This window comes from Rhinatrema bivittatum, chromosome 1 (genome assembly GCF_901001135.1).
Source record: "Rhinatrema bivittatum chromosome 1, aRhiBiv1.1, whole genome shotgun sequence".
In the NCBI taxonomy this organism is placed as follows: Eukaryota; Metazoa; Chordata; class Amphibia; order Gymnophiona; family Rhinatrematidae; genus Rhinatrema; species Rhinatrema bivittatum.
Genome location: NC_042615.1, coordinates 522,816,782 through 522,843,255, shown reverse-complemented (window position 1 = coordinate 522,843,255; position 26,474 = coordinate 522,816,782). Strand labels below are relative to the sequence as shown.

The following is a 26,474-nucleotide window of genomic DNA, read 5'->3' as shown; positions in this document are numbered from 1 at the left end:
AGCAGTGGAAAGCACTGTGAAACTCAATGGTGTCATATTTATCTATTTATTTATTTATTTGATTTATATTCTGCTTTTTAGCACTTCAAAATGGATTACATTCAGGTACTGTAGATATCTCCCTATCACCAGAGGACTTTCAGTCTAAAGGCCTCATTTACTAAGCATTTTTCCCTTAAGACACAGAATGGGAGAAAAGCCTTGAGGGTCAATGCACTCAGCCGAGCACACATTATAATCCGCAGTCGGACATGGGTTAAATAGGTGCTAATCCACCCCGTAATGCAATAGGGAGATTAGCGCTTATTTAATGCACATCCAAGGCAGAGTGAAAGAGATAGCGCTCATCACATGCAAATGCATGTGAATGAGGCTATTATTCATTCACTCCCAATCAAAAAAATAAATGTGCGTCTCAAACACACATTTATCGCTCAGCTATTAACGCCTCCCTGGAGCAGGCGTTAATAGCTGAGCATATGTAAAAGAAGTACAGAAAAGCAGAAAAAACTGCTTTTTTGTACTTCTTTTTTTTTTTTACTTGAAAAAAATACCTCAGCAGACCGCCGAGTTATGAAGACCAATGCCGGTAAACTCGGCATCGGTTTTCATAACCGGCCGTGTGCTAGTAATGAAAATGGATGCCGTTCAGCGTCCGTTTTCATTACTGGCAGACGGCTGGTTATGAAAACCGATGACGAGTTTACCAGCATCGGTTTTCATAACCAGCAGCCGCGGCAGGGTCGGGTTAGCAAGGAAGCACTAAGGAAGGAAACTCACTCAAAGATGATATTTGTGCAATGTTCTCTCAACCTAGCTTGATGTACTACATCAAGCTAGGTTGAGAGAACATTGCACAAATCTAGGTGGGCCTCCCATAGAGATATAAATATCTATCTAGTGTGAGGGCATTATGGTTAGTCTCTCTCTCTCTCTTTCTCTCTCCACCCCCTCAATGATCCTGATAGCTAGGTAAAACATGGTCCCCCTAGTGGTTGTATGTAGGAAATACAACAATTCTGGCACTTATCTCAAAATGCAAAAACGTTATCGCAATTTGCAGGTATTAGCCCTATAATGCTACTGTTATGTTCCATGTAAACCGATGTGATGTTCCCAACGAATGTCGGTCTAGAAAAATGTTAAATAAATAAAAATAAATAAAATAAATTGCAAAACACTGCCTATTACCATAAAACACGCCCCTTTTTCTATCGCATGCAATATTTAGTGCATTTTGATAAATCCAGGCCTATATAACACAAACTAGAAGGCTGCAGCCCGGCTGATTCATTTTAATTTGATTTTCCTGGTAACTGCCTCCTGCTTCTTTGGGATTCTAGTTAATTCAAAAGCAGCCTCGGTGCCGGTAGAGTGGCAAGGCGAAGCCTCATGGGACTCATTAATATTTAAAACCTTCCTTTCTTTTATATAGGAATTTATGCTGCTGGGAGAACATTTGTCATTGTGAAGCTTATAGGTTCTGAGGTTCTGCTGAAAACAGATGTCATCAGGGTTGTTGCTTTAGTTGTGCAGCTCCAGCAAAGAAACATTCTCAAAGAAAGGTCATCTGCTGATGGGGAGCAAGGTCCATTTCCCCTGAGGGTCTTAGCTTTAATTTAGTGTTGAATATGTTTATGGATGACAATAGGCTTGACTCGCACTGAAATACAGGACACAGTCTTCAGCCAACAACTGGGAACTTGCAGTTGCTGTGTTGGACACCTGCAGCTGTTCTTCACTGTAAATTAAAATAGCTTGGAAGAGAATTTAGCAATATAAGAAAGTCTTAGACATGCAAGCCAGGAGCCAAGAAAATTCTCCAAACATTTTACTTTTAAGTAAATCCAGTGCCAAAGGCAGAGCCAAAGAAATGTGTGCAAAGTCTTTAGTGAATAAATGTATAATATATACCTGTATCTATTATCAACACAAATTTTTTATTATTCACTTGATTGCACACTCATAATACTATTAAAAGTTTTAAACATTATCCACTCATACCACATGTGTGCAAAGTCTTTAGACCACTGCTGTACATTTTTGATGGTGGTGGTAGTATTAGTAGTGGTGGTAGGAGGGGTGTCCAGACTGTACAGAGGCAATTTACTACTGGCTTTTCCCCCATTATATGCTATGATGCAGGGCTGCATAAATATTGCAGAGTATATTTAACGAGGCAGAGTTGTGATGGAAGTTTTAGTGTCATTATTTTTTGTGGTACTGACTTCACTCCTTGAGCATGCTCAGTGTGCTTCCTCCGCCCAGTTCCAGATGTTGCTGACATCAGATGAGTGTCAGGTTGCCAGCCTGAAACTCCTGCAGGTGCAACTCTTCTGCCTGCTTCCTGCAGTAACTCTAGCCAGCTACAGATCTGGTCACAGAGTACAGCGTTCCAACAAATTGTTAGGTTGCCGGCTGGGAAATGTTAAAGACAACTGCTGCTGGCTCAACTCAACGTTAATTTTCAAAGCAAGAACTAATCACTTGGTTAACGTCATCTCTAACAACAGATATACAGTAAGTTCATTCCATCCTTGGTGCACATTTTATCCCCTTTTGAACCCGTTAGGACCAATCTGGATCCTCAGGAATATAGCCACAGTTTTGGGTTTCAAACGGTATACAACTCCCTCTAGGTTTTTCTGCTGCAGTTCGTTTTAACTGGCCTGTAACTCAAAAGAAAAGCTCAAGCCAATCAGGGCTTTGGACTGGACATCACTCTATTCGCAAGGGTGACCTCTGGGCACCTCCAAGGGTTCTTTCTTGGCGCAGGTGCTACTGATCCATAGTGTAGATATGGCTTCACCTGTTGACACTATACCCAGCAGAATCTGGGACCCTCAAGCAAGGTCAAAACTTCTGTAAAGAAAGCAGAGTTATCAATTTTCCATATCTACAACAGCCTGTGGATACAAGTCTCCAATTTAGATCCCACACCCTTAGCTGAAAATCGTTTGCACAACCTCACTCGGTGTTCCTCTGAACACTTTACAGTGATGATATTTGCAGGTTTGGGTTAAACATTTCATTAAAAACAAAAAAGCTACTGTATTTAGAAAGAAATTGAAAGCTACATTTTTTCAGCAAGTATATGGGTAGAATGGAGTATAGCAAAATGATTCTGTTTGCATTAAGATTTAAAGACATTTATTGTACAAGTTTTATTATGTAGTCATTTTATTGTATGTGATTGAACATTATGTACGTATCATTGTTATCTCCATTGAACAGCATCACTGGAAATTATGGAATCTAAATTTTATGAATAAATAAAAATGAAACAAATATTCACCCAGCCCCTGATAGCTTGCTGAGTGCTGGTCTTCTGGGATGAGGAGAATTCTACCATCTGGACAGAATGACTGCCTCAGGGTTGAGCCTCCTCAGATAGCGACAAGTCTGGTTTATATCTTTATTATATTTATTTACTTATTCTTGCATTCCACAATATCTAATTCAGTTATTCAATGCAGATCACAGCAAGCCATTCATAATTTCAGTTAAACGTACAACATAACGCACATAGCACAATTAAATAATGCAGCAAGTAAAAAGCCACAGATTAAAAACAATAAAAGAAATGAGCTTACTCAAAAGTCAGCATAAAAAAAGAGTACTTTCATCTATTTCCTAAAACTAAGGGATTCCTTTTCACCTGGACCAAACTTGATAATGATTTTCTTAATTGAGGACCTGCAAAAGAAAAGGTTGTGCCTGCATTTTCTTGTAGTTTGTATTCACAAAATGTGGCTAGCAATAGTGATGGCCTTACAGGGGAACATGTCTTCTGTATCTTAACAGGTTTGGGGCCTTCTGGGACAGTTGAGTCTTTGGCATCAGAGTAGGAAGGCTGTTAGACCAAATTCCCTTTGACAGCGACAAATGTGCCTCATCCAAGTCTAGAAAATCTAGCACTTCCGCATTTGCTTCTTCAAAGTTGATGTCTGTGGTATCTAAATAGGCGTCCATGTCCAAAACTTTCCCCATTCTTGTCAGTCCCCTGTGAGGCCCCCAAACGGCAAGTTAGTTCATATAGCAGCTGGCTTTTCCGCACCAGTAGTCAGTTGTGCAGCATCATATGCCTGAAAGATGGCCATTCACTGATGGCAGCTCTTCCTTATTTCTTTCTGGAGAATAGTACCCCGAATACATAGGGTATTCAGTGTATTCCCTGCAAATATACCTACATTGACCTCTCTTCTGGCTCCCTTTGCATTTCTTTCTGTATCCTCTGGAGGTCCCCTGAGGTGCTGTTGACATGATTTTTCCAGATCTCTTTGGACACTCATAACCTCGTCTTCTAACTTGGAGTTAAGGGGCATGACCACCTCATCCACTTTAAATACAATCCACCTCCCACACTCTGGCTACTTCAGTTTGCATGATAGCAGCAATTGTTTCAGTCCTTATTCCGGCACTGATGCGTCCCTGAGGCACTCTTGTTCCGCATACTGTTAATGATCTGAGACCCGGTTACTTGAGGCACTGGAATGTTCCAGTTCTTATACTTCCCCCATAAATATCCTGCAACATAAAGCTTGTGGCTGCCACAGAACAGGCATTGATTTGTTGCTCTCGGTGCTCTTCTTCCTCATGCTATCCCCAAGGAAAAGCAGTATCTACTTTTATGAGGACCAGAGTAGTGGCTTTGGAGACATCAATTGGAGGACTTGGAGTAGCGACACATAGCCAACCCAGTATACCCCTTCTTTCTTCCATATGTTCCCCTAGTCAAAAGTCTATGTTGTGTATACTTGTATTTATTAGGTCCATCAAGGTTCCTAGTGATTCTATTCAGGCCAATTCATTTTTTAAGTTGTTTCATCATCCCAGGCGAAATTGGTGCCACTGAGCCAATTTGTTCTGTTGGGTATCTGTGGCCAGCTTCCAAAAGTGAGCTACATATGAAATGATTGAGCCCAACTCTTGCTTGTGCTGTGGTAGATTTCTTTCCTTAGTATGAGACCAATATGGATCTGCAAATATTTGGATGAACTTATGTGAGTAGTTTGCCCAGTTCATCAGTTTGGGACTGTCTTGCTGTATTAGTGTGGATGCTCAGTTCAGGATGTCTCCAATGAGCAAATTTATTACCATACTGATCTTCATACTATCTTCATTGAAGTAGTTAAGATGGATTTTGAAATGTATATTGCATTGGTTGAGGAATTCCTGATAATGCCCCTATTCCATCTCTGGAGGGGTGGAGTAGCCCTCTTTATTATTTTCTGTAACTGGTGATACTGCTTCCAGTTCCTGCATTTTATTTATTTATTTATAACATTTCTATTCTGCCTCTTCCTAAACAATAGTTCAGGCCGGGTTTCAGTGTCATACACTCATAACAAATTGATGTAACAAATAATCAAACATTAAAAGCTTCTTGGCATAGTAAAGTTTTCAATTGTTTTCTAAAAATTTTTCTGTCACCTTTTTTTCTTAAAAGCACTGGTAACTTATTCTACATAAAAGGTGCTGAAAAAAAGGCCCTTTTCCTAATGAATTGTGATTGATATTCCTGACTTGGGGGTATAGCCAACAAGCCCATTCCTTCAAATCTTAGTCATCTCCTTGGCTCATATTGCTGTAACTTAGTAGCAATTGTGCACTTATTCTCTGAGTGAAATAACTTACGGACAAGTACTGTCATTTTAAACTGTGATTGTTGGCTAACAGGAAGCCAATGAATCTCCTTAAATACCAGGGTTTATATGATCATATCTGCCCTTACCACTTATAACCCTAGCTGCTGCGTTTTGTACCGATTGCAGGGTTCAAAAAACCTTGTCTGATAACCGCACAAGTAGCCCTCTGCAAAAATCAATGTGACTTAGTACTAGAGCTTGTAGTACTGATCTAATCAAATGAGGAGGCAAGAGTACTTTTAAAGGTTTCACCATCCTAAGTTTATAAAATGCCACCCTTGCTACATTTTTTACAGGATTTACCATAGTCAATTTTGAATCTACCAAATCTCCCAGGCTACGCACCTCTGTCAGAATAAATAATGGCACACCATCATAACTTATCTGTAAACCTTTAAACTGATGTTTTTTACTCAGCTACAGCAAATTATTCTTGATGGTCTCTTTTTCCCAACCATGCCAGAATTGTACCCACACTTTGATAGAAAAAAAAAGACAATGGAAAACTAACCTTATCACTAGAAGAAAAGAAAAAGCTGAATATGATCAGCATAGATGTAATACGATAATCCCAGCTCTTTCAACAAAAATCCCAATGAGTGATAAAAATAAATTAAATAGCATGGAAGAGAGGGCAGAGCCCTGAAACACTCCCAAGCTGATCGCCAAGATGAAAATAAATTGCCCAAATGAACTCTGCTTATGTCCTTTTCAGAAAGATTCAAACCAAGGTATCACAACCCCTCCTAATCCAAACTAGTGTAGTTAGCAAAACAGTAAGTCATGGCATACAGAATTAAATGTAGCAGATAAATACAGTTGAACTAACAAACCCAACCCTCCTTGCTTCAGTTGACAGTACAACTAATTCAATAAGGAAACAAATAAAAGTTCTTGTGGGAACGAGAAGCGATCCCCACAGGCCTGGAGACAAAACTATTTGACTCAAGCCTTTCTTAAAACATAATCTTTATTCACACCTTCAATCATATACACAACAGTAGACTGTCTTTCCCTTCAGACAGTGTACTCTCTCTCTACTCACAGTTTGTACTGCTTCATCTCAGCTCAGAGTTTGGGCAGTGTTACGTTACAGGAGCTGCCTTCCTCCTGGAGACCCAGGCCCAATCTGGTTATCCCCACCTGGATCCCAGCTCTTATTCCCCTGTTGTTGGTTATGCCCTCAGAGCTCCACCTGCCCTGCAGGATTCCGCCCACAGAGCATACTCTCCTTAGTAGATTTAAGATGAACCAGACATTTAGCCTTGTCCTGCATAGATACATAGGGGAACACTAGGGGCACTGTCTCACAGTTCTGTATTATGTTCCTTTTGGAATACAACTGTCTATCACCTAATAAGCCTTCAGATTCTACATAATCATTGAGCTATTGCAGTACACCTTTTTCAAGTATCTTAGCAAAGGTGGAAAGGTTTGAAACTGTACAAAAGTTTACAAGAATATCTAAAGATATTTCATCACTTTTATGTAACGTCTGACTGTCATCAATTTCAAACTCTCAGGAATGATACCTACCATCAAAGATTTTATTCACTATGTTCTTAGTAACACTGAATGCTATTTGATTCATCCCTTTAACAAACCTAAAGGGACATGGATCTAACTGTGAGCTTGTAGAATGCAGGTTGTTGATAATCATCTTTATTTCCTGCATTGTTGCCGGTAAAAATTCAGTCCACTTTGGGGGCACATAACTTAATAAAGAATAATCACTATAGACAGGCATTTATAAAAAAAAATAGCTGACACTGAATATGATTAATTTTGTTCTGAAAATATTCAGCAAGCCTAGCACAATCTGGATGTAAATTTATATCAGCTCGTGGCTTGGTTAGTAGTGTGTTTACAATAGAAAAACAGCTCTAATGGTCAATTTAAGCGATTTGTCAAGCAGCAGATGTGTAAAAATCCCTCTGGGCAGCCTGACAGCTTATATGATAATCTTGCACACATTCTTTATCACTAGGGTCCTTCATTTTCAGTTTAAAACAGTTTTTGTCTATAGATTCCTGGATTTTTCCAAAAGTGACAATTGGTTTAAACCAGTTTTTACCTTAATTTTAGGCTGATTGAAGAGCAGCTTCAGAGCTGCAGATGCAATGTCTCAAGGCCTCCAGCCTGAACTTCCACCAGCGAAGGCAATGGCCCTCCAGTGCTGCTGATGTGGCATTTCAAGTCCCGCTCCCCCCCCCCCAGGCAACCAAAGTGCCTGCTGCTTGGTGTTACCATTTCGGCCTTTAAAGTGAGCCCTGCTCACCAGAGCACCTTCCGGCAGGCTCCCTGGCCCCACACAAAAGCAGAAGTGCAGTGCTGCAGAGCACGTGAGCCTCAGTAAGCTGCTATTGAAGGAGTGAGGAGAAGTCCGGAGTCACCTCTAGTAAGGAAGAATACTGTTGCAATGGGGGTGGAGGGGAAGAGGGAGATTCTGGGGAGTGTGAGGAGAGAAAGGGATATGCTAGGCAGGGGACGGAGGTAGAGACAGGAATCCTGCTGAGTAGGAGAATCTCCTTAATATTGTTTTGTTTTCCTGACTTCTGACCACCAAAATAAACTCTGATAATTACCCAGAAAAATGAGTCCCTTTCTTCTACTGACTTTCTCCTATTTTTGTTCTTGACATGATAAACGCTGATAAATTCCCAGGAAAGATTTAAAAAAAATAAGAACCGAAAATGAAGGTCCCTATTTAGAACGTTCAGTATTTAATCATTCTTTTCGGTTCTCCATTTCGGTTCTGCTTTTCTAAGTGTCCTTCTACTCAAACCAATACATGAGTATATCACAGCCCTTTTGCCTTATTCTCTTACTGTTACCTCACATTTAGGTGCAACTATATCACAAGTCAAGATCAAGCTATTGTTCTAGTCATTAACTACATCTTCAATGGGACAACCTTCCCAATCCTTGTGTACATTTCTAAACTGCTATTCAACCTTGAAACTTTCAATTTCAGTATTTTCCTTTGCTTTATAGAGAGATCAGTCTTACATTTACACATTCATTTCAAATAGAATAAAGCGGTGATCTGACCATAACACTTCATATGTCTTAGGACAAGTCACCATTCTAGCCCATTTTGAAGGACAAAAATGTAAGTCCAAAGCATTGCCACTTTTATGTCTTGCAGCATGCACAAGCTGTCCAACGTAGACAAAAAATCCCTTGCTTGTATAAACAGAGTTATCATTAATATGCAAATTAAAATCCCCCATCACTAACAGTTAACTAAATCTCAAATTTCAATCTATTAAATAATCAGCGATTTGACACAGAACTGTATTTGGCACTCATTGCAGGCAATAAACCAAACAAAGTATCCATCTGTACAAGGTGACATTTCACATAGTGGGAGAACTGAAGCATCCACTCTAAAGTTGAATCGTTTTTCTGAAAATTAATATAACTCCCTCACCTCTTCTTATTGGGCATGCTTGCTCGATATAACTAAAACCTTTAGAGCATAACTAATTCAATAACAGCAAATCAGTTTTATAATGATTCAGTGATCATTCAAATATCCAACTTATATTGAAGAATCAAGTAAACTATATCTGTCTTTCCCTCGTACCGAGCGGGCATTGATATATCCTGCTTGGATGCCAATATCATTCTTATCCCAAAGGATGCCTATTTGGATATATTAATATTTGCTTCACATGTGGGGCTCTTCTTTGACCTGAAAGGCCTGCATAATGCCATTATTAAGAACAAAATGGAATCAAACAGGCCATCAATAATAGCATTAAAACAAAACACTTCATAATTATTACTTAGAAGGGCCTATAAGGGAATGTTTATCGGTTTTATACCAACAAAATTAAAAATTCTAAAATATTTACCCTGTACCAGAATTAAATCATCATGAAAACAAAACTGATAAAACAAAAGCTTGCTGCCACCTTTACCACATTATGTCATGCCCACGAAGGGTTACACAAAGGGGCAGGCCCTTTGCCAGCGTCCCTTCACCAACAAGCCTACCAACTACAGGCTCTTTTTAGTAGGCTGCTGAGGGCCCCAGTCGATGACGTTGGCACTTTGGAATGGGGCTGGCAAGCCCCGGGAACTCCTCGGGCTCCTCTAAGGACCTTATTGTGCAGGTACTCTGTATTGGGTTGGATCTCTTCCATGGTGATTACAGGAAGAGATCTGAATTGGTTCCAATTGCACAGTATCTTCACAGATGTGACGCCAGAACGCTGAAAGTCTCTTTAGATACAGAATAAGTTATGCTGAATTCTAGCAGGAGTTAAAAGGCAACACCATTCCACCCCACCCCCCCACCCCTTCTCAAGCAGGGTAAGTTATACAGAATCAGAACAGGGACTCGGAAGCACATAGATTACAGGGCATGGTACCCCGTAGAGCAGAGAATTACTGGTGTGAATTCCTGCAATGCAGTCCAGTGGGGAGGTGGGAAAAAAGGAACTATTGGGGATGGGGCTAGAAGAGAAAGAGGTAAGACTGGGATGAAGAAGACAGAGGAAGAGGGAGGACTAGGGATGGGGGTGGAGGAGAAGGAGAAGGAGGGAAGATTAGGATGGGGCTGGAGAAGGAAGGAAACCACAGTCCTCGCAATCACAAGCCCATTCCCTCTTTCTCTTATCCCCACAAAGCTGCTTTGTTCACCTCATACCCCAGACAGACCCCCCTCCAATCCTTTCTTACATTGTCACTTCTTCTCACTGCACTTGCACTCACAGTAATCCCCTTATTCATACTCCACCCCACTCCCCCTCACTCCCCCCTTCCCATCCCCTCATTCTCCCTTCTTTACTCCCTCCATTTGTTTTCCTCACTTACCATGGCTCACTCACTCTCCTTTTCTCCCTGTGTCCCTTCCTCCATGATCCCCTGACTTCCCCACCTTTGCCTCCAAAATTTAAACCACTGGGTTCCATGCTCTTTAAATTGTAAATGCATCTCAGCTCACGCTGTACTAAAATTCTGTGTGGATGTTTCAGAAGAGTGTCAGTTGCAAAAAACCTCAGTTGTCTGAAGGAATGATCTTTAATACAATGTGCCAGTAAAGGCATCTCTGTGTGTCCATTTTTGAGACAACTACGGTGCTGTGATGTACGTGTTCTTACGCATGTAGTGGTTTTTCCTGCATAGATCTTGTTACAAGGACATAAGGCTAAATAGACAGCATATGTAAACACACAGGATGTGAAATACTGCAATGTATGTCTTCTTTGTGGTCGGATGTGTAAATGTTTTCACAGTAAGCATGACAAGTCATCACAAGCATGACCCACACTTGCGATGACCTATAATCTCATTGGTTTCTACATTGTCAAAACCATCATAGAAAAATGCAGGACTTGATCTTTCTTTTAGATTCTTGCCTGTAGTGAATTCAAATCACAACTTCTTATTCCAGAAGATCAGGTTGAGCAAAAGGATGTTCCAGTTTTTTCTGAAAATGTCACAGAGCTTAGATGTACTGGCAGTGTAAAGCAGAACACAAGCGAAAACCTCATCTGTGTTTGTGTCTTTCTTGGAACTTGTCAGTAATACTTCCAGTGGATAAAAAAAATGCTCTTTTGAATGCGCTATGTACAGATGCCAAAAAACCTTTGGATAAAGCCTTAGACTGTTCCTTAAACCCTTTGATAGTTGAGCATATCTTTTTGATTCTTAAGAATTGTGCATAAGGTAAATTGTCACATAGTGGACGGGGATATGCACTATTAAAATGTAGAAATTTGTTGCGATCTAGTTCCTTTTATGGCCACTAGTAATAAACCATTAAAAATCATTCAATGTAATGGCCACATCCAAAAAAGAAATCTGTTTTGGACTGTAATCCAAAGAAAACTGTATGCAATCATCACATGAATTCAGTCCTTGATGGAACGTTTTTAACTCTTCAACATTTATCCCACAACCTGAACACATCATCAATATATCTTTTCCAGATGACAATGTATTCCTCCAAAGGAGAATTTTCAAGCATTGTTTCTTCACGCAAACATATATAAATTAGATAATGAAGATACCATGGTGACTCCCATGGCTGCATATACAACTGATCTGCATACACACAACTGCCGTTGAAAAAGAAAATTATTTTTTTTCAATGTAATTGAGGCAAGATTTAAAATGAAAGAGGAGGGAACTTGAAGGGGGTTGATCTCTTTTGGACAAAAAGTTAGAAATCACTTCCCGTGCTTGATTCTGAGGGATACTTGTATATAAAGAATGAACATCCAAGGTAACCAAGATGATATTTTCATCAACCCCTTCTATCTCATTCAGTATGTTCCAAAAATGTGAGATATCCTTGATATAAGATGTCATTTGTGTTACATATGGCTTGAGAAACAAATCAACATAGGTAGATAATAGCCCCAGTACCGAATCGTTTGCAGATATGATTGGTGTGCCTGGAGGTTTTACCAGGGCTTTATGAATTTGTGGTAAAAAAAAACAAACTGTTGGTAATATGAGGCTCTTTACCATTCAAATAATCAAATTCTCTCAAAAGCCCACGTAAGGCAGAGCTGGTAATGTGCATTATTGGGCTTGAAGTCTTTTTCCTCTGAAAAAGACTTCAAGCCCAGACCTTTTTATCTGAAGTCTTTTTCCTCCTTCAAAGAAAAAGTTTTTGTGTGTTTAAACATTTATCATTAGGTATTTCTGTGTACTATCATTTTAAAGTGAAACAAAAAAAATCCTGCTGTCATTCAGAATTTTTTTTTTTTGTTTTGGCAAATAGTGCACACTATTTCCAAATAGCATGGACTAATTTCTCAAAACAAATCAAAACATTTTAAAAAGTTCCCCAATGAAATGAAATGTGGGCAGAAACCTACCCCCCCCCCCCCCAATGAAATAGAACAAAATGAATAACTTTTTTTTTTTGGCCTGCACACCCTTATTAGCCAGATCAGGAGGCCCAGGTCCAGATAAGGGGGAGCAGATCTGCCACGGTCTCCACTGTATGGGGGCACAGCATGGCCCTCAAGGTGACAGAACGGCGAACTGTTCCCAGCAATCCCCTTGTGAGCCCCTGAAGGCCAGTCTGGATCCTCAGGGAGGTGACCACAGGTCTGAGCTTCCGGCATCCACTCTGGGTTCAGGGTTGTTCTGCTGCCGTTCATTGGAGCTGGTCTGTGGCACAGCGGCAAAGCTTTAACTCTTCACAGGTTCCAGGCCAGCCAGCGTTTTATTTTGCCCTGACAATGAATGACTTTACATGTTTAAAAAAAAAAAAAGAATCATGAGCATCACACATCTGAAAGAGACAGACATGGCATGCCTTGCTGCGGGGAGAGCCAGCCCTAATACGCTTCCCTTTATACGATCATTATCAGCCTGGTCCACCAACCTTTCTGGACAGCTGTTCAACACAATCTCTTCTGTCTCAAGATGGGTGAATCGACTCCTAGGTTTTCAAAAACCATAGAAGTATAATGAAAAGTTTGTATGTGCTAGACCTGTGCTTAAGATTTGAAAATTAGGATCCTGGGAACTACAGAAAAATTGTATTGCAAGTCCATTTCTGGCATCACAGATGCCAGCTCCAGTAGCTTCAGCAGCTCTGCTTCTGGCTGTTCCAGCCCCAGCTGCTCCAGCAACTCAAACTCCCATTTCTGGCTACTCCAGCTCCAGCTCTGATTCCAAAGAATCCAGCACCAGCTATTTGTGCAGCCCCCGGCTCCAAAAGAATCCATTACCAGTTGTCCTTGCCACTCTTGCTTTAGCAAATCCAGCGCCAGCCATCTTCACAGCTCTGGTTCCAGCTAATCTCGCACCAATTGTTTATGCCAACCCCAGCTCCAGCTGATCCAGCGCTGGCGTCTATGCCACTCCAGCTCCAGCACATCCAGCACCCACTGTTCGTGCCAGTTTGGCTCTTGCTCCTATAAATCCGGTCTGGGCCACCTCAGGTGGAGTAGATCCTGTGGAGGTCCTGGAAGACATCCTCCAGAATGACACTCATACGACACTAGGATTTCAAGAGATCATGCGTCATAATTCCAGCCTAGCCTTGGGTCAGCCTTGGTCCCAGGATTTCCAGTTTCCGCAGTGGAGAAGAATCTGTTTCTAGCCATTCCAAATTCTGCTCCAGAGAATTCACTCCCAGCAATGTCAGAGTCCGCATCTGAAAATCTGTTCCAAGATTCCACTCCTTTTAGAGGGTGGACAGATGTCTCTGCAGTAGCTGTTTCTGACCCCATTTTTGTATGAGGTCCTGGGGGCACTTAGGGGTGTCTGGAATCTACCTGTTCAAAAGGGAGGGTGGGGGTAATGGGCAGTTCCTGCCTTCTGCCAGCACGGGGCTTCAGTGGGCCTTGTGGACTGCCTTCTTGGTCCTCGCAGTTCTATGGCCTGTACTTCCTGCTGGCGGCCATGCTGTTCCTGTCTTGTTTCTGTAATATTCCAGCTTTTTAGATTGTAACTTGCCAGAGCTTTGGTCTAACTCGTGGTCTTGTGTCTTGTCTTAATCCTGCTCTTGACTCTGGCTCTTAATATGCGGTCTTATGTGGGTCCTCTTACTGGCTCATGTGTTCTGAGTTCTTATTGCCCTTGCTCCTGTTCTCCTGCTTATCTTGCTCTGTTTCTTGTTTCCTGTTTGGTCCTAGTCTTGTGTTCTTGTCTGTCTTGGTCTTATTTTAGGGGGTGCCTTCCTGTATATCTTGTTCCTGCAGTAGTCCAGCCCTGCTCCTGTGGGTGCCTTCTAGTCCTTGGTGAGAGTGTTTCCTGCTACAGTTTTCTAAGTCCTGCCGGCCACCAGCACCTGAGGGTTCAACCTGAGGAGAAGGTGCCCAGTACAATCAGAAAACACTTAGTATATGTTCCTGTTTCAACCTGTCCTGCTTTAGGTAGTCATAACTCCAGCAGTACGCCCTGACATCCGCAGCGCGTGCCCTTTCAGCCAGATTGAGGGAAGCCATCCCCGAGGAGGAGAAAAGACAGGGTAAGGGAAGTAAAATGCATAGATCTGATTTTCTAAGTTACCGTACATCATTTTCCAGCAAATTAGTGCCTGCATAAAAGGCAGATGGAAAATCCACAGGTACTCTGTACCCATGGATCTTGTTTGGAGTTTAATGTATTTATATATTTATTAAGATTTCTTACCCACCATTTTGAGCAATTGTTCACCCAAGTACAACAGCTTAATCCATTATAGTGCTCGGACTGAATAAATAATAATAGAGGTACAGTGTCACAGACAGGTAAACAGTGCTGCAGTAACATGCAATAAACGAGCAAACAAGTAGCAGGGGTCATGTGGTCTTCTGCCCAGAGTCCTGGGACCAGGCTTTCCTACATATGCTGAGGGCAGGACAGGAGAAAGAGTGCAGCAGACCTATGGGCAGGCCCGGCGCAACCGGGTGTGCACACCGTGCATTTGCACGGGGCGGCACACCTGGGGAGGCGGCGAACCGACGGCAGTGGGAAAGGCCGCAGGGCCACTGGCGGAGCTGAGCCAGCCGGCGGCTGGAGGAGAGAGGCCGGCTGAAGAAGGAGAGACAGCACCATAGCTAGCCGTGCTGCCGGCTGAAGGAAAGACAGCGCTGTAAAGAGCCGTGCCGCCTTTACTTCCTGCTTCCTCCCAACACTATCTGCGCTTCCTGTGTCAGCGTGCTTAAGACACTTGCAGCTGCACAGGCGCGGTGTTAAAGCACGTGCCGTACGGAGGCAGGGCAGGCAGTGCTTTGGCAGGCAGCGAAGCAGGGAATGGCTGCAGATGCGGCTTGCTGCTATCAAGAAGAAAGAACCCAGGGCCGACCGGTCCAGCAGTAAGCACATGGAAGGGGGTGGCTCTAGAGGAGACCGGCTCATAGAGCACTGCAGTGCAGCCGGCCTCCTGGTAGGAAAAGCCTTCAGGAGGGAGGGTAGCTTGAGCCCGGGATGTGGTGCTGGGAGGAGGAGAGGTATCTGGGGGACAGGGAGGGAGGAGAGGGATGTTAGTGTTGCCCTCTTTTCCTGGGGAGAGAGAGTTGAATGTTCTTGGCAGGGTGAGGAAGAGCGGAGGCAGGAATAGACAGGGGGATGCCTGTGAATGTGTCTGTGAGAGCCTGTGTGTGTGTGTTTGTGAATGTTTGTGTGCTTGTGTCACATGTAGGCTCTCACAGCCACACACACACACACATAATGTATCTGTGTGGGTGAAGGAGCCTGTGTATGTGAGAGAGAGAATGTGTGAGAGAATGAATGTGTTATTGTGCGTGTGTGTGAGAGGGAAGATAACATTTCTACGGCCCTTCTTCCCCCAATCCACGATGATCTCCACGTGACTGGAAATCAAGATTCCAGGTCTGGAGAGCAGGAGATTTTTAAATCTTTATTAGTTTTAATTATTGGGCGTAATTTGATGTCTCTGCTCTTTTAAAATATTTAATTTTTTGGGGGTGAAATAGAACATTTTTTAATTATTGGATTTTTTATTCATCAGATGTTTTGAAATATTGTATTGATGTCTGGGAAATTTTGAGTACTCATTCATTAACTGGTTTGAAATATTTATTCTTTTTATGAATATGATTTTACTATTACGATTGATGTTTTATATTTCTTGGTTTTATTATTTAATGTTTTATGAAGAATGGTAATGTTTCTGTTTTTCCATTGCTGTTCTGCATATAGTGAGGCTGGCTTGTTGTAGGTTCCAGTTCAGTTCTTCTCAGCACGTTTCTGTTTATACTTTCTGATCTCTTCATTCTGTATTTGCTGAGGGTCTGTCTGTGTTCTACATATGTGACAGAGGTGAGGGAGTTAGGACATGTCAGCTTTTTAAAATATAGATTGCAGTAGGGAGCTGGGCTTTATTTGATGGGCTGGGACAGAGACTGAATGAATTGGGGGGGGGGGGGGCAGCACAGTAATTGTTCGCACAGGGTAGCAAAAAACCTAGCACTGGCCCTGCCTATGGGCGGTGGTGGGACTCAAGAGGAGAGAAAGTGTGAGCTGGCCAGCGGTGAGGGGGGGAGGGAGGAGTGTGGATGCCGGCAGGGGATATTGGTGAGCAAGGCTCCAGTCTGCTTAGAGGCCTTTGTTAGCACTCGGAGAAGGGCCCCCCTGGTTCCCTGAGATTCCCGCGGGGACTGTCAGATTCTGCCGCGGGAGACAGAGTCTGTAGCAGTTCCTGCTTACTATGAATACTTAGAACTGTAACACAGGAAATAATCTGCAAAAGTGGGAAATAGTGCGCCTGTGATATTTTTATTCATGTGTCTGTCAGTCGCATGGCAGGCCTGCTTCTGTGGCATTAAACAACAACCAAGTGAACATTATCAAAGGCATGGGATTATCAGCCTTCAGCAAGCAATGTTCAGCAAAATAACGACACACCGCAAGGTGAAAGCAAAGAAAATCCACCTTAAAAAGAAGTTCCAAATGAACAGAAAACAGAAGATGCTTAAGAAAACTTCAGCCCATCCTTTTAAGAAGTAGTGTGGCGGCCAGGAAGACAGACAGCACCATAACTAAAGTATAGTATATGAGAGCTTTCTTTTAAACTACAGTCTAACAAATTTCCAGATCTCTTATGGAGCACTGCAAATAAAAAAAAAAAAAAAAAAAGAGCATCGCATTTGACGCCTCAGATCAGCATTTTTGCACTTTGGCTGCTTAATGTTGTTGTTTTTTTTACATGGGGGGAGGCACAGCACTAAAGCTTTGGAAGGCAGTCAGCAGCCAGCAGGGTATGTGAAGTGGATGATCTCTCTCTCTCTCTCTCTGCTGGTGGATGTTTTCAGTCAAACCCGCAACACGTTCCCTTAAAAGGCCTCAAGTGTACACACCGAAATCAGAGCAGAACTAAACAACGGCGGGTCCCATATATGGTCAAGTGTTAAAAGGGCGCTGCTAATTTATGAAGTGGAAGAGGGTGGAATGCTAGGCCCTCACAGAGAGTAAAGATAGCCAGTGCATTCAAGAGAGATAAGACAGCAGTCATCTGAAGGCAAGATTACTCTTCTCTCATAAATAGAGTTTTTGAAATCACTTATGTTGTCATTCAGTCAATTTATCTCTGTAGGAGCCTGGGGGAGGGGAGGTAGGTGGGAGTTGGGTCACAGTGAAGATAATGCAGAGAGGTTTATCCATCTAGGACAGAGGAAAAGAGTAGCAGCGACCTGGAAAAGGAGTAGTATTTGGTATATAAACGGACCAGATTTGCCTATTTAAGCCAGAGTGCACCGAATACGCTTACTACTGCAGGGCACAACAGCACTCGAGATAAATACAAAAAAGACTGGGCTAACTAATGTTTAACAAAAATTTAACCTGTTTGCAAGCTGAAGAAAGAAACAGTGCACAGAAAAGATGTATTCTGAAAATGAGAGGAAAGAAACAACTTCACACCGGATAATGCCAAGAACTATGCACCTGAAAAGTCATTTCTCTGCATTTTTCCTGAGTGTGCAATTTGGCAGTTTCGTTATGAGGTTCATTGCTTTTTTTTTCTGTCCAAAAAAAAAAAAAGAATTATTATGCACAGAAACTAATGAGGTTTGTTTTGTTTAACATGCATGCTAAAAAGTCACTTAACAGGCGATGCACTCATTTTATGCATCCCTGCATTAAAAGATAGCATCAATAGCAAGTGAACACTTTTAGCATGCATGTTATTACCAAAATGTACAACACAATATAAAAGTGCATGTAAGTGAACATACGCAATCCTCTTGTCCTCAGAGCTCAGCCCCCCTTGCTGCATACCTATACAAAAATAAGCCTGGCATATGGAGCTGATTGTCAGTTCTGCGGACAGAAGTGGGAGAGCATCTGGACCACAGGAAAGGAGATGAAAGAAGAAAAGACACTTGCAGGAGAAGAAAAATCCACCCAAGAGCATGTGCCTCAGATATCTGAGGGAGCGAGAGGACAGAGGAGGAAAGCACAGAGGAACTGAAACATTGTCCTGGAGGCCAGGCCGCATACACCCAGGATGCTGAACCCCTCCCTCAGACATCAGCCAACCAGAAGAATCTGAAAGGAAAAAGACTAGCAATAAATAGCCGAGATAGCTCAGTTGGGAGAGCGTTAGACTGAAGATCTAAAGGTCCCTGGTTCAATCCCGGGTCTCGGCATCGCTTTTCATAGTTCACCTAGGGTGATGACGCATTTGGTCTTCATCCTTAGTAAGAAAAGACTGAGAGATTAGTTAAGAAATCCTTTTTCAGGCTAGGGGTGTATTCAGCAAATGCTTTAGAGTAAGGCCTGCTAGAAGTGTAAATAACCATAAGAGCAACTTGTTTGTAGCTAGCCCTTACATAACATGCACCATGGCACTATTTAAGGAACAAGGTAAGAGAGTGGTTCTGTGGTGTAATGGCTAGCACTCTGGACTCTGAATCCAGTGATCTGAGTTCAAATCTCAGTGGAGCCTGTTGCTTTTTGTAACATGGAATAGACTTAGTTTTTGGGTACTTGCCAAGTTCTTATGGCCTGGATTGGCCACTGTTGGAAACAGGATGCTGGGCTTGATGGACCCTTGGTCTGACCCAATATGGCATGTTCTTATGTTCTTAAATAGTACCATGACCAGCCCCAGCACATCCATTCCACTGATGCCAGTAAAGGACTCAAGCGAGCACTGGCAACTGACCATCCCCCTCTGTAAGCACTCTGTAGTGTTAGGGGCAGGGCCAGTCTTTGCCTTGTGCAAACAATCTAAAGATATTGGGGGGCATGGTTGCACTTTAGCCTTGGGGGAATTGAGCGCAGAATTCCCCCTCTGCACAGAAATTCCAATTTCTGTGCAGAATTTGGAACAGACCCCACTGTGCAACAAGCGGACCCCATCCTGCTTGCGACAAAGAACAAGGAAGTCCCGGTATGCCACATGGCAGTGAAGAGGAAGGAGGCCCAGGTGTGCCATGGCACGGTGAAGAGGAAGGAGGCCCCAGCATGAATATTGGCTTGAAGAAGACTGGAGGAATGGTGTGAGAAGTCTGTGCTGCTGCCACTTGTGCTGTATTATCAGTTCTGCCCAAATTCAAAGCTACTTGCCTCCACTCAGAAACCTTTCACAGATACAAATAAACATCCTTGGAAAACTGGCACAAAAGGAAGATTATTGCTTGCACGCACAGCTCTAGTTCTGGATTCGTAGTTTTACAATGGATAAAATAAGCCCAGTTTTAGGGAAGTATCTGTTCGACATAAAATACGCTGTAGGAATTACAATGTTTATTGGATTTCAGTGCTGCACACAATCTTTTTAGCCCCCGATATAAAATGTTGCTGTGTATTACAGTGTACAGTGCAAATTGCAGGGGCATTTATGCTCAGCGTTTGTTGTGCTTATACTGTATTTTATATTCTGCAGCATGCTCCTGCAAAGCATATATTCAGGGTTGTTTGGTTGTTTTTTTTAAGTGTTATTTATTCAGCAGCCCTTTATATACCAGGAAATCCACAATGCGTTCAATAGAGTTTACATCATAACCATTCCTAATTTACACATAAAATTATATCCACAAACAATAAAATACAAAACAATACATGTGTTCCATGGAGCAAATCAGTAACTTAATAGGTATTCTACAAAAATCAAGTGTGTGTGCCTTCAAGAATGGCTACTTATGCCTTGTTTGGACTGGATTGTGTTGTCACAATAGTAACCATACTTAGCCCCTTAACATCGAGCAAACAAAAACAATTAAGGGAATGAAATAGGTTTCATGTGTTGCAAGTTTATTTTTTTATCCCATGATCTTTATTAATGTATGTGTTCAAACATAATTTCAGTGATTAAGACACACATAACATTAATTGTTTTGTTTTTTTTGTTTGTTTTTTTAAAGCAGAACGTAGACAGAATGCAGCCTTCCAACCATCATGGTATGAGCTAGTGATATTAGCTGCTAACACACTGCATGGGAACAAGCAAGAATCGCCCTGCTTGAAAACTGTTCCCTGAAAGGTCAGCTTAGACATTAACCAGGATACCCTTCCCTTTTGCTGTACACCTTTTTAAGGGGTGCAGCCCAGCTGAAATATAAGCAAAACTAACTCCAGTGCTGGGAGACTCATAAATGGAAGAGCTTCTAGTCAAATTAATGGTCAGATAGGAGGTGTTGCTACAGAATGTATTATGACAGTAAAGGATTTCCTGTAATTGTAGTGCACTACATATGGTTGTGAAAATAAATACATTGATAAGAAAGGTGATAGGTCAGCTTTCAGGCATTTTATGTTTTTTATATAATTGTTACAACTTTTTGGCAATATAACATTTTTTTTAATTTTATATAGAGATCCATATTCAGGCACTGGACAGATTGCAAAGCTAGCCGGATACATTTGTACAGCTAAATTTGGAGGGACATTCAGTGGTGTCGCCACACCATTGAATATAGCCAGCTGTCTTAAAGATAACCAGATAAAGTTTATCCGGCTAACTTTGGGCCTGCTCTACAGCTCGACCAGAGTCAGCCAGAAATGTTATCCTGCCAATGCTGAATATCAGTTAGCTTAATAACTTATTCAGTTAACCTAACTCCACCCAGAAACATCCCTGGAAAGCCCTTATGGTATCCAGCTAACCTTTAGCCAGATAATCAGATATCCGGCTAAACTTTATGGGGCAGATATTCAGAAAAGGCTGAGCTCCTAAATGTAGGCCACTAAATTAGGTCCCTACGTTTTCAGCTGAAAATGCACATAAATTTAGGCCTGCTATTTATTTTCCTAGATTTAGGCTCTCAAATTGGGTGCCTAGTTCTGAAAATCAGTGCTAAGCCCCTAAATTTGTTTGCCTGCCGTAGCTCTACCCCCATAGCCACCCACTTTTTAGGGTCCTAAATTTTGGGATTTAATGGGAAACTAGGAGCCTAAATTTAGGCACTCGGCCCTAGTAAATTTACAAAAGGACTAATTTAGGTGTCTAACTCCAAAATGAGGAGCCTAAACTCTTTGAAAATTGCCCCTACCTGGATAAGTACCTGAAATATTCAAAAGTCAGCATTTAGCTGGATAATTCGCAAGTTATCTAGATAAATGATGCTGAATATGGAACCCATAGTTTCTACCTTTTTGTTTTTTTACTTATAAAGCTTTTATCTGGCTAAGTTTTGGAATTAAAAACAATCAATGCCACTTGCACAGTGTTGTATAATCAAAAATTATCAAAAAAGGGAACCAAACGGTTCACTCACTGTGAAACTCCATATCGCTGTTATACCAAATTATTATCACTTATAAGATATTTATTTGTTGTTTAATGCTATTCAATAAGCCTACACGCCAAGTGGAGATCACCTTATTCATCTGGACCGGACATCAGTAAAGGTACCCAATGGATGGAGCAGAAATTTGAAAGACTTGACAGGAGAATACGTCAAGGAAGGAAAGTGGTTAAAAACGGAGACGTCTCCATACAAATTTAAGGGAAGTAACTTTCAATTTTTGCATTTAATAGCGGGTCAGACATCACCTGCCGGAACATCCCCTGAGGAAGGACGTGTATCGTCCGAAACATGTACATGTTGGGACATTTATAGTCTGGGAGGTGTGATATACAAGTAAGAAAGAGTAAGTTCTCTATAGAAAGAGAGTCACTTGCAACTCACAAGATCACACCCAACAGAGTATGAGTGGTGGTGTCGTGGTATTTCAAAGCATCAGGGAATACCATTTATTAATCTCTTCAGGAGATACCTTCCGGATGTCATCATACAAATTTGAATATTGAAGAGATTGGTTAATCGGAGTTTTTAAAAGCACATATTCACATATATATAAAAAAATGGAGGAGGTTGGCAGGTTTATGATTATAATATGCTTGAAAAAGGCAGGGTTGCCTACACGGTTATATGAAACCTTTCCAACCCCTCACAAAAAATATTTTTTTCAATATTGAATAAGGTGATCTCCACTTGGCGTGTAGGCTTATTGAATAGCATTAAACAACAAATAAATATCTTATAAGTGATAATAATTTGGTATAACAGCGATATGGAGTTTCACAGTGAGTGAACCGTTTGGTTCCCTTTTTTGATCATTTAAGTTTTGGAATTAGCCAGACCTAACGTAACATTTAAAAGTTTCCCCTCATTTGCCAGCTATATTTTAACCCGGCAATCATATTGCTCAGCTAAAATGTAACCAGATAAACAGAGGCAGTGCAGGGGGCATTCTGGGATGTGGCTAAAATGTATGCAGCTAGCAGTGATAGTCAGTGCCAGCCGGATAAAGTTATCTAGCTATCTCTGGTCAGAAAAATTGTGGCTCCAAAATTAGCCAAATAATTAAAAAAAAACCCAAAACACCCTACAAAAAACCCTAGCATCCGAGGAGCAGCAGTCAATTTCTACTTCTGACCACCACTTTTAAAATTGTAGCAAAGGCTAAACGGTCCCACCCTCCCACTATCAGTACTTTTAAAAGAATTGTAGGGCAGTGTGGCACTGATTCTCTCTTCCTTTTCCCCTACCTTTAAAAAGTCATGGCGAACAATCCCCCATCCCCAAAAGTGTCCTCAAATCAGAACAGGAGGAGAGGCTCTTACCTCCTTCCTCTTTGCTAAATACTAAGTGCCGGTACAGTATCAGCACTTTATTTTTAATGGATGCACCCACAGGCACAGTAGCCAATTTCCATTCAGAACTCAGTACTGAATGGGGATTGGTGGCTTCCCTGTCATTGAGTGCTGAGTAGGGATTGGTCTCGTCACTGACAGGAAAACCGCTAATACACATTCAGTACTGGCTGCTTCATCCAGACGTGAAGTGAGTACATTAATATTAAGTGCCAGTACCTGTCAGCTGTACCGGCACTTAGTATTCAGCAGAGGAGGAGGAGATAAGAGCCTATCCTCCTCTTGCCCTGCTTTGACAATGAAGAGATGGTGGGGATCAGCACCACTTAGCCCAGCAGTTTTTTAAGATATTAGAGGCAGGGGTGGGGGAGGGGTTGTCATGCTTGGCCAACGCTACAGTTTGAAAAGATAATGGGGCAGGGGAGAGGAGATTGGCTGCTGTTTTTTGTTTTTTTTTAATATTCATAAGCTGGTGAGCAACAAAGTTACCCAAATAACTTTATTCAGGTAACTGTTGCAGAGTATATTTAGCAGAATACTTAATCCAGATAAGTTCCGCTGAATATTCGACTAAATGTATCTGGGTAACTCTATCCAGATAACTACTCCACTCACCGGCATACTGAATGTTGATCTCATGGGGGTAATTTTAAAAGAATTTATGCATATAAAAGCATATATCCTAGCAATTTTCAAAAGCCCACATACACAGGTAAACCCAGGTTTAAGCATGTAAATCCTTTTAAAAATTACTTCCATCATTTCTAAATCATAATTCATTTTTATATTTTAGGAGAGATACATCTGAATTTTTATGCACAGTATAGTTCTGGCCATTTAAGCCATATATATATTTTTTTTTCACACAGAGGCATATATAGAGTGAGTAAATGCACAGAACACAGCTGCCTAATCAGTCCGACACACCCTGTGGAGTAGAAGAATAGCTTGACTCTGAATTACTGTATGTAGCCATTGCATGAAAGGAAGAGGTGCTAGTTTGCAAAATCCTAACAGCTGAGAATCTGCAACTTCATGCAAACACTTCTAGGAAGCTCAGGAATTGTGACTCAGTAAAGACCTAGCTTAGTGGCCAAAGAGGAGGACCAGGTTTACTAAGCTTTTTTCCCATAGACAGAAAATGGGAGGAGACCCAGGCATGCAGAGGAGCCTGTAGAGGTGCTATTTGACATGTTGACTGGATAGTGATACAGAGAAAAAATCATGCCTGCACTTTACTGGAGACCATCTGTTGACATGTATAGCATGTTCAGACATCGTGTGCTTTATTGGTGTGTGTATATATATATATATATATATTAGGGATATACTTTCGGTTGAAATGAAATGGGAAATGGAATGAAATAATATGGGCATCCAGGACTCTTGGCCTCCCTCGCCCCAGCTCCATTCGCAAGTGTTACAGTTTTGGCTGCAGTGCAACCGCCTCACCACCAGGGGTCCCTCTAGTGCTGGCTCTCCTGGCAGGCCCAGTCCATCTCCTCTGTCCACTCTATGTTCTGGGTTTGCCCTTATAACCCTGCCTGACAGTTCCCTCGGTGCTTCGGCATCGAGCTCACCTGGGCTCCCTGCTCTAGCCTTCCCTGCCTTGCGCGGCCTTCAGGCCTTTCCTTGCCTTACGCGGCCTTCGGGCCTTTCCTTGCCTTGCCTTGCGCGGCCTTCGGGCCTGGCCTTTCCTTGCCTTGCGCGGCCTTCGGGCCTTCTTCCTTGCTTTTCTTACCTGGCCTACGGGCCTTCTGTGTGTGTGTGTGGCCTACGGGCCTTCTGACCTGCCTTGCCCTGCTTACGGTGTGTGGCCTACGGGCCTTCTGTGTGTGTGTGGCCTACGGGCCTTCTGACCTGCCTTGCCCTGCTTACGGTGTGTGGCCTACGGGCCTTCTGTGTGTGTGTGGCCTACGGGCCTTCTGACCCTCCTTGCCCTGCTTACGGTGTGTGGCCTACGGGCCTTCTGTGTGTGTGTGGCCTACGGGCCTTCTGACCCGCCTTGCCCTGCTTACGGTGTGTGGCCTACGGGCCCTCTGTGTGTGTGTGTGGCCTACGGGCCTTCTGACCTGCCTTGCCCTGCTTACGGTGTGTGGCCTACGGGCCTTCTGTGTGTGTGTGGCCTACGGGCCTTCTGACCTGCCTTGCCCTGCTTACGGTGTGTGGCCTACGGGCCTTCTGTGTGTGTGTGTGGCCTACGGGCCTTCTGACCCGCCTTGCCCTGCTTACGGTGTGTGGCCTACGGGCCCTCTGTGTGTGTGTGGCCTACGGGCCTTTTGACCTGCCTTGTCCTGCTTACTGTGCCCTGACCCAGCCTGAACCTAGACACTGCTATCTGCCTCCTGCCCTGACCCAGCCTGGACCCAGACACTGCTACTTGCCGCCTGTCCTGACCCAGCCTGAACCTAGACACTGCTATTTGCCTCCTGCCCTGACCCAGCCTGGACCCAGACACTGCTACTTGCCGCCTGCCCTGACCCAGCCTGAACCTAGACACTGCTATCTGCCTCCTGCCCTGACCCAGCCTGGACCCAGACACTGCTACTTGCCGCCTGCCCTGACCCAGCCTGGACCCAGACTCTGTTCTAGCCATCCTTGTCTCTCTCAACCTGGAGCCACCCTTCTGGGTGGTGTTCACGACTCCTGACCGGAGCCCAGTCGTAACAGTATGCCGAAGCCATTCACATTGGGAGAGACAGAAAGAACTCAGTATTCAGACGGTGAGTCTTCACGGTTTATTATCTGTACCATTTGTCAAACTCTGAATTATCCTACTTACCTGAACTGTTTAGCTTGTCAGCTCTCGGACCAGGAGCACTGGATATGCAGCAACTGTCACAAAAGAAATGTGTCGGTATACCAAGAATGCCTTAATTGTAATTCTCCCAAACCAGGCTGGTGGAGGTGTCTCTGTCTTCCTTGTCTTTTGCCTCCAGGCAAACCCTGCCCCCGCTGCACAGCTAACGGGCCACCGTCTCCTCATAAAGATTCAGCCAGAGCTATTACACTCTGCCCTGCTTCTGGCTCAGCTAGGAATGTTTTCACCCTGGACAGTTTACTAACAGAAGATTGTAGCATAACTTGTCACAAAACTTCTCACCAAAAAGCAACTTATACTTCAGGAAAACCAAAAACTTACCTGGCCAAGAGAACTTCTAGGACTTCCGTTCTAGGATATCAAGCACAAAAACAGATGGAACTCATTAATCCGAGCAGGGCTCTGCTTCCCACAGCTGCTGAACAACCTGTAACGAGCACCTTCCCTAGACGTCCTAGAACGGCCTGTGCCTTCTCTAAAC

General features: G+C 42.7%; 1 protein-coding gene and 2 non-coding genes across 3 annotated transcripts in view; all 3 read left to right on the top strand.

Annotated features, from left to right (window-relative positions):
- Positions 1-26,474, top strand: part of PGM5 (phosphoglucomutase 5) — a 284,610-nt gene that overhangs the window by 129,029 nt on the left and 129,107 nt on the right. The window lies entirely within an intron of this gene.
- TRNAF-GAA lies at positions 18,646-18,718 on the top strand. The gene has a single exon. It is a non-coding gene; the product is annotated as a tRNA-Phe (tRNA).
- On the top strand, positions 18,946-19,017 carry TRNAQ-CUG. Its single transcript has one exon. It is a non-coding gene; the product is annotated as a tRNA-Gln (tRNA).